This window comes from Pantherophis guttatus, chromosome 11, assembly GCF_059756535.1.
Source record: "Pantherophis guttatus breed Tessera chromosome 11, ASM5975653v1, whole genome shotgun sequence".
NCBI classification, from domain to species: domain Eukaryota; kingdom Metazoa; phylum Chordata; class Lepidosauria; order Squamata; family Colubridae; genus Pantherophis; species Pantherophis guttatus.
Window position 1 is genome coordinate 16,610,803 of NC_142073.1, and position 6,436 is coordinate 16,617,238.

The following is a 6,436-nucleotide window of genomic DNA, read 5'->3' on the forward strand; positions in this document are numbered from 1 at the left end:
TGTCAGAACCTGCTGGATTTCACCCCTGGTGCAGAGATGTTTCGAGCAAACCACAATTTTGTCAGAGTGATAAAACCTGCAGTATGATACCATGATACAAAGTCTACTCACTACATATTTGTGTGCAACATTGTGATGGATACTTTGCATTACAATGTTGCAATGAAATGTTCATTATTTATCCCATATAGATACAACATAGAAGCCCATGACTGCACAAAAACTATAATAAAGTGTGTATGTGGGTTTGTGTTAGTATATTCAGATTTGCACATATATCTATTTATTTGGCATTATATTTATTTGGCATTATAATATATTATATTATTTAGCATATATTTTCCATACATAATATCCATAGTCACAGTCTTCCCGTAATTCAGCCTTCCTTCAGAGCTGACATACTCCATTAAAACCCTGAAATGCAACGTAAGTGATAATGACACAAAACCACGTTACATTAAATTCTACATGGTTTTCTTTTTTTTTTTTTCAACTGCAAAAAGAGAGAAAACTGTAATGACATTAGACGATTAAAGACGACCGACGGAAGGAAGCATGCTAATGAAGCACCCAACATGAAGAACAAAGCAAGTTCAAGTAATTGCTTTGAAGCATGCCTGTTTCACTAATAGGCTGAATCCATTACGAGCAAAATTCTATCCTGATATAGAAAACTAAAAATAATATCTAGTCTCTGGGCTTTATATAAGCCATTCCAATCCGTTTTCTCATGCCCAGGAGCACATTCTTTTAATGGGCACTAGCAATTGAGTCCTTTGGATATTGAATTCCTTCTCTTCTGTAGGATTAATGGGTTTGCACTTCACCAATAATATAGAGAGAGATATGCACACACATGTACACACACACACACACACACACACAAAACACAAAGCTCTGTTTAAGTAATGCCAGCATGACTTTCAGAGATGGAATTGATCTGTAATATCAAGTGAGAGTTTAAATTACCCAGACACTAAATTTATATACGCACAGAAGAATAAAATAATTTACCCCCCAATAAACTTGCCATATTTTCTGCATGAGTGTTAAGAATCGCAACAAGTGGACTATGTCTTAGTATGTTTTAGGAATACTAAACAAGGCAAAACACAAGTGACAGAATCCAAGGAATAAAACCATATATTTCTCAAGGGAAGTTGCACCAGAAACTCCGGTTGATAAAATTTTGGTTTAGAGTCAATTGCTTCCAGCTATTCAGTGAACAGAAATGTTTCTCTTATGTTTATTATCTTCATATCTTTTACAAGCAACCTTACAATCTCCCTAGAATCTTAAGTCAATATAATACCGGGGGGGGGGGACCCTGGATAATGCCAGAATTAGAGTGAAGAATTCAATGAGTGAAACCTCCAAGAAGTATGTCACTTTGTCCCTGTTATATTACACTCCCAGTAAGACAAATGATACGATCCTCATTTTTATTGTTGTGTTGTACTATTTATTGCTCACTGAGCATTGGTCTTGTTCTGACCTAGGCTTCCTTAGAAAGTATAAAGCACAATCTTCGTCCTGGCAAAACCTCTTTTATTTACACGGCTGTGAATTACTGTCATTCACAGTCCGCAAGGCTTCACAAACAGTCTTTCAGGGGAATGTTTATAAACACCCACTGTATCTCCCTTGGAATGCTGCCAGAGAACTACTTGCCACAGGCAGGGCAAGGCCAAACTGGGCTCAGAGTGAAACAGAACTTTTCAAAGCTTGAACCGACCAGATGAACTAATTGCTTCCTGCAAAAGCTCATGTCCTGTTCGCTCCTCTTTTATGTCTTATGGGAGGGGCCAATCATCTCCAAGCCTTACTCCCAAGTTGATCCTGTTTTCTTAATTGTTCTTGTCTTCTGGCAGCTCTATGCATGCGCACACTGGGAACAGGCTCCCGCTGTTCTTCTGCCTCACTGATGTCAGACTCCAGAGGCTCCGGAGACTCCAGAGGCAGCACATAACTATCAGATGGCCTTGGCCCCCTCTCTGCCTCCGATGCAGAGCCCTCGTCTGAGCTTTCCCCAGTCCCCAGGACTGGCCCAAGTTCCTCCCCAACCTCTTCACTGTCTGATACTGCTGCCAGCTTCGCTAGTTGCAGGCAGGCTACAACAGGTCTCTGCTTGGGGATTTCTCATCCACTAAGAATTTCTACTAGGAAAAAAGTACTTTTGTAATACAGGGAGCTTCTTGGCTGATATCAAAAACTCAAGCAGGTTGGACTTTGTTGGCAGTTACATGGAAGACGACAAAGATGGCCCAAGAATTTAAGCAACACTTCAGATTAAGCTGGATGTTGAAATAAAGCTAAAGTCGTAGAATTAAACTATTTCTGTGCCATCACCAAGAAAGCTAGGTATATGGTTGCCTCTCTATGTGTCAATTTCTGTTCCGCCCCAGCTATGGACCCCAAAGAACGCAGCACACACAAACTCTATACAAAGCTTATTTTACTCAAATAATTTAGTCTTTATCATTCAAAGGCTGTTAATGAACTGTTTTAACAGCCTACCAGAATTCTAAGATAAGGTAATCACAGGCTTACTAGAGTTGGCAGAAAGCCCAGAAGCAATTTTGCAGACACGAAGGAGAGTGAACTAAAGTTGTTCTCTACAGCTTGTTGTAAGCGGCGTTCCTTCTTAAATAGGCTAAGGGAGTGGCCAATTAGCCCCAAGCCTTACTCTCGAGGAGGCCTCCTCCTGAGGAGCTACTCCTGCCTTTTGGCAGCTCTGCGCGCCCGTGCATTGAGAAGAGGCTTCTCCTCTTCATCCTCTTCACTTAAAGGAGCTTCTGGAGCTTCTGAAGGGCATGGCTGAATCCCTGCCTCTGGCACCACATCTTCTCCAGACTCCTCACTGTCCGACTCGAGCACCAGTTGCACAGGCTGCTGGCGCAGCACCACACCAGCCTCCTCGTTGTCGGAATCAGCTACAATCTGCAGAGGCCACTGACGGGCCACAACACTTTCAACTCAAAGCTGATTTTACCTATTTTTGACATATTTTACCTATTATTGACACACTGTCCCCTTGTGTAGAGGGCTGCTTTGTTAGCTTTTATGACTGAGACTTTTTTTCCAATATCTATAGGGTGACACATAAATAATGTATAAACCCAACCTGCCTAAACACTTTATGCACAATCTGCACCAGGGGTGGGTTCTACTTACCTTTACTACCGGTTTGCAGCGGGAGTGTGCGTGCGCATACGCAGAAGCTTCTGCACGTGCGCAGATCAGTGGTGGGTTGCCCCCGGTTCGGACCGGTTTGCAAGAACCAGTAGTAAAACCGGCGGGAGGCTCCGCCCACCGCCCCAGATGTCGTCATTGGCGATCTGCGCATGCGCGATCCCATTGTGAACTGGTAGTAAAGGTAAGTAGAACCCACCCCTGGCACAGATGACCCATGATGATGTCGTGGCAGGTGGGCGGAGCCTCTTGCTGGTTTTACTACCGGTTCTATAGAACCGGACAGAACCGGGAGCAATCCACCACTGATCTGCACCGTCACGCTTAGACCTCAGGCAATTGCAGAAAAACAGCTGTGACTTTTAGTTAGATAAGATAATGTCTTCTATGTTTTGAAATGGAGGGTGCAAAATCATTTGCAAGAGGAACACTTTTTTAAAAAAAAATCCAATACCAGGCAACGGACTTCTAGGTGGAATAATGAGCTTTAAATCTACCTCAAACTAGCAGAATCCATCTACTTTCTAAATATACTACATATTTATGCCTGAGGATTGTTTACTTAAGAGGGCGCATACAGGATTTCTCTTTCCATTCTGAGGTTGCTGATATAATCGAGGGAGACAGTTTAATGTAGTGATTAAGGTGCTGGATTAAAAGAAAGGAGATGCTGCATTTTAGTTCTGCCTTGGCTAGAAAAGCCAGCTAGAAGTCTTTGGGCCTGTTCATTCTTTTCTCAGCCATAGGAAGAAGACAAATCGCTTCTAAAATGCTGCCTAGAACCAGCAGTGACAACGACTTTTCATTTGCAAATAGCAGGACATTCATTGGAGTCCTCGTTCTCCTACCTTATGTTAAAAAAAAAAAATCTGAAAGTTTACAAGACTATTGCATTCTCGTGCAAAAACTCACCGAATTGCCCAAATCTCACAATATCTTTATAGTTTAGTTTTGCCCCCTCTTATTAAGATAGATAGATAGATAGATAGATACACACAGAGAGAGAGAGAGAGAGAGAGAGAGAGACAGACAGACAGACAGACAGACAGACAGACAGACAGAGACACACACAGAGACCAGGAGACAGCAGACAGAGGAATAGATATATAGATATATACTGAATCTAGAACGTCATCATGCCTAGGTAATTTTTGGTTTATCATCTGACTAACTTTTGCCCCCAATCTCTCTTGAATTTTATTGGCACCATTTAAAAAAAAAAATGATCTACCAGCAAAAGATTTTGGAAAGCAAGTAACTTCATGACAAGTTTCTACCAGACCTTCCCATGCATATGGTCCTGATATGGCCTATGGTGCTTCTTGTAAAGTAGAAGAAAAACCATTTGACATGTAGATATAGAACAGACAGAGGAAAAAAAAGAATCTTATGAGATCGTATTCCTAAGAGATAGCAGGTTTGGTACAAGAACAAGTTGGCCAGTTAATGTTACATTATTTCACTCAGGGAGATAAAACCCAATGGCCTAAATCAACTTTCAGTCTGCACTGTAGGGATGCTCTTGTTCAGCCTTGTTTTTTCTTTTGTTCTTTGTTCACTGCAGTATGTTCTCTTCAGCGGAGGTATTCGCTTACCTTCGCTACCAGTTTGCAAATGTGAGCGTGCATGCCACCTCCGCACATGCGCAGGACTTTCTGTGCATGCGCAGAGTGTCAAAAACGGGACGTGATGACAGGTGGGTGGGTGGGCCGGAGCCTCCCGCAGCCGCCGCTACCGGTTTGCCTGAACCGGATAGAACTGGCTGAATAGCACCACTGGTTCTCTTGCAAAAGAAGCCCCTAAGGAAAGTCATTGTGGCACAGTGGTTAAGATGTTAGAGCAGGACAGGAAAGTTCCAGGTTCAGTTTCTGCTTCAGCCTTGAAAGTTCATAGGTGGATTTTGACAATCATTCTCTCGGCTCAGTGTATAGCTCAGAGTGACTGTTATAAGGAAAATTAGACGAAAGAATGATAACTCTGTTCCTCTTGAGTGTTGTGGTCCACCAGCAGCCTGCGGAGCTGGCAGCAGAGTTGGACAGTGAGGAGGCTGGGGAGGAACATGGGCCAGTCATGGAGTCTGGAGAAGGCTCGGACGAGGGCTCTGCATCGGAGGCAGAGATGGGGCCAGGGCCAGTTATGCGCGGACTCCGGAGCTTCCAGAGTCGGATGTCAGAGAGGCAGAGGAACAGGAGGAGCCTGTTCCTAGTGCACGGATGCGCAGAGCTGCCAGAAGGCAAGAACAGTTAAAACAAAAGGGACGACTCGGGAGTAAGGCCTGGAGATGATTGACCCCTCCCATAAGGCTTAAAAGAGGAGCAAAGGCACGTGGGCCCTTTGCAGGAAAGCAACATTGTTAATTCTGTTCCCAGTCGGCATCTCTGTTTGATTCTGGACTCCATGTGGCTTTGCCAAGTAGGTCTTTGGCAGCCTGTCAAGGGAGATAAAGGTTGGTGATTATCCCGAAGGACGTCTCCCGAAGGACTTTTTGCAACTAATTGGGACTCAGCTGTGAATGAATGTAATTCACAGCTGTTGCAATAAAAGAAGTTTTTGGGACTACTCATGTGTTTTAATGACTCAGGAAGCCTACATCACAACATTGAGGCCATGGGGGAATAAATCTAGCAAAAAGAGAAAAATTGGCTTTCCCCAGTATTGCCAATTTATGATTCCCTTTTTGCAACAACTTCAGCGATGGACTGACTTTTTAAGTGGAAGCTAAATTTTCCTTAGAACTTGCAATGAAGACTTGTTTCACTCAGTTTCTCAGACTTTCCCCAAAGACATTTGTAACTTTGGCCTCCCAGGAATTTCAAGCACAAACTGTACAAGATGGTTTGGGTGATGAATGGGAATCCTGTAAGAAGGCAAATCAGAAAGAAGAAGAAAAAACCAGTATGGATGTATCCACTGAAATCATTAGGAACTGGGCTCAGTTCAAAGAAAACTATTTTTTTTTAATTGACAAAAACGTCCTTCTTGGACTCACTTTTCATTTTGCTAAGGGATGGATGGAAGATGGGTCAAATGTATCTCTTAAACATTGTGTGGGAGGCTGTACTGATGAAGATACTATCAAAGCACATTAGAAACCATCTTGCAATTAGGGGATTTTGTTAAACTTCCCCCTCAACAGTTCTGGCAAAACCCCACCAAAATTAAACTCAGGTATCAAAATCAGGGATCTATTGTACCCTATCCAGACTATGTACTATAGCTGAACACAGCTGGGCACAGTTTG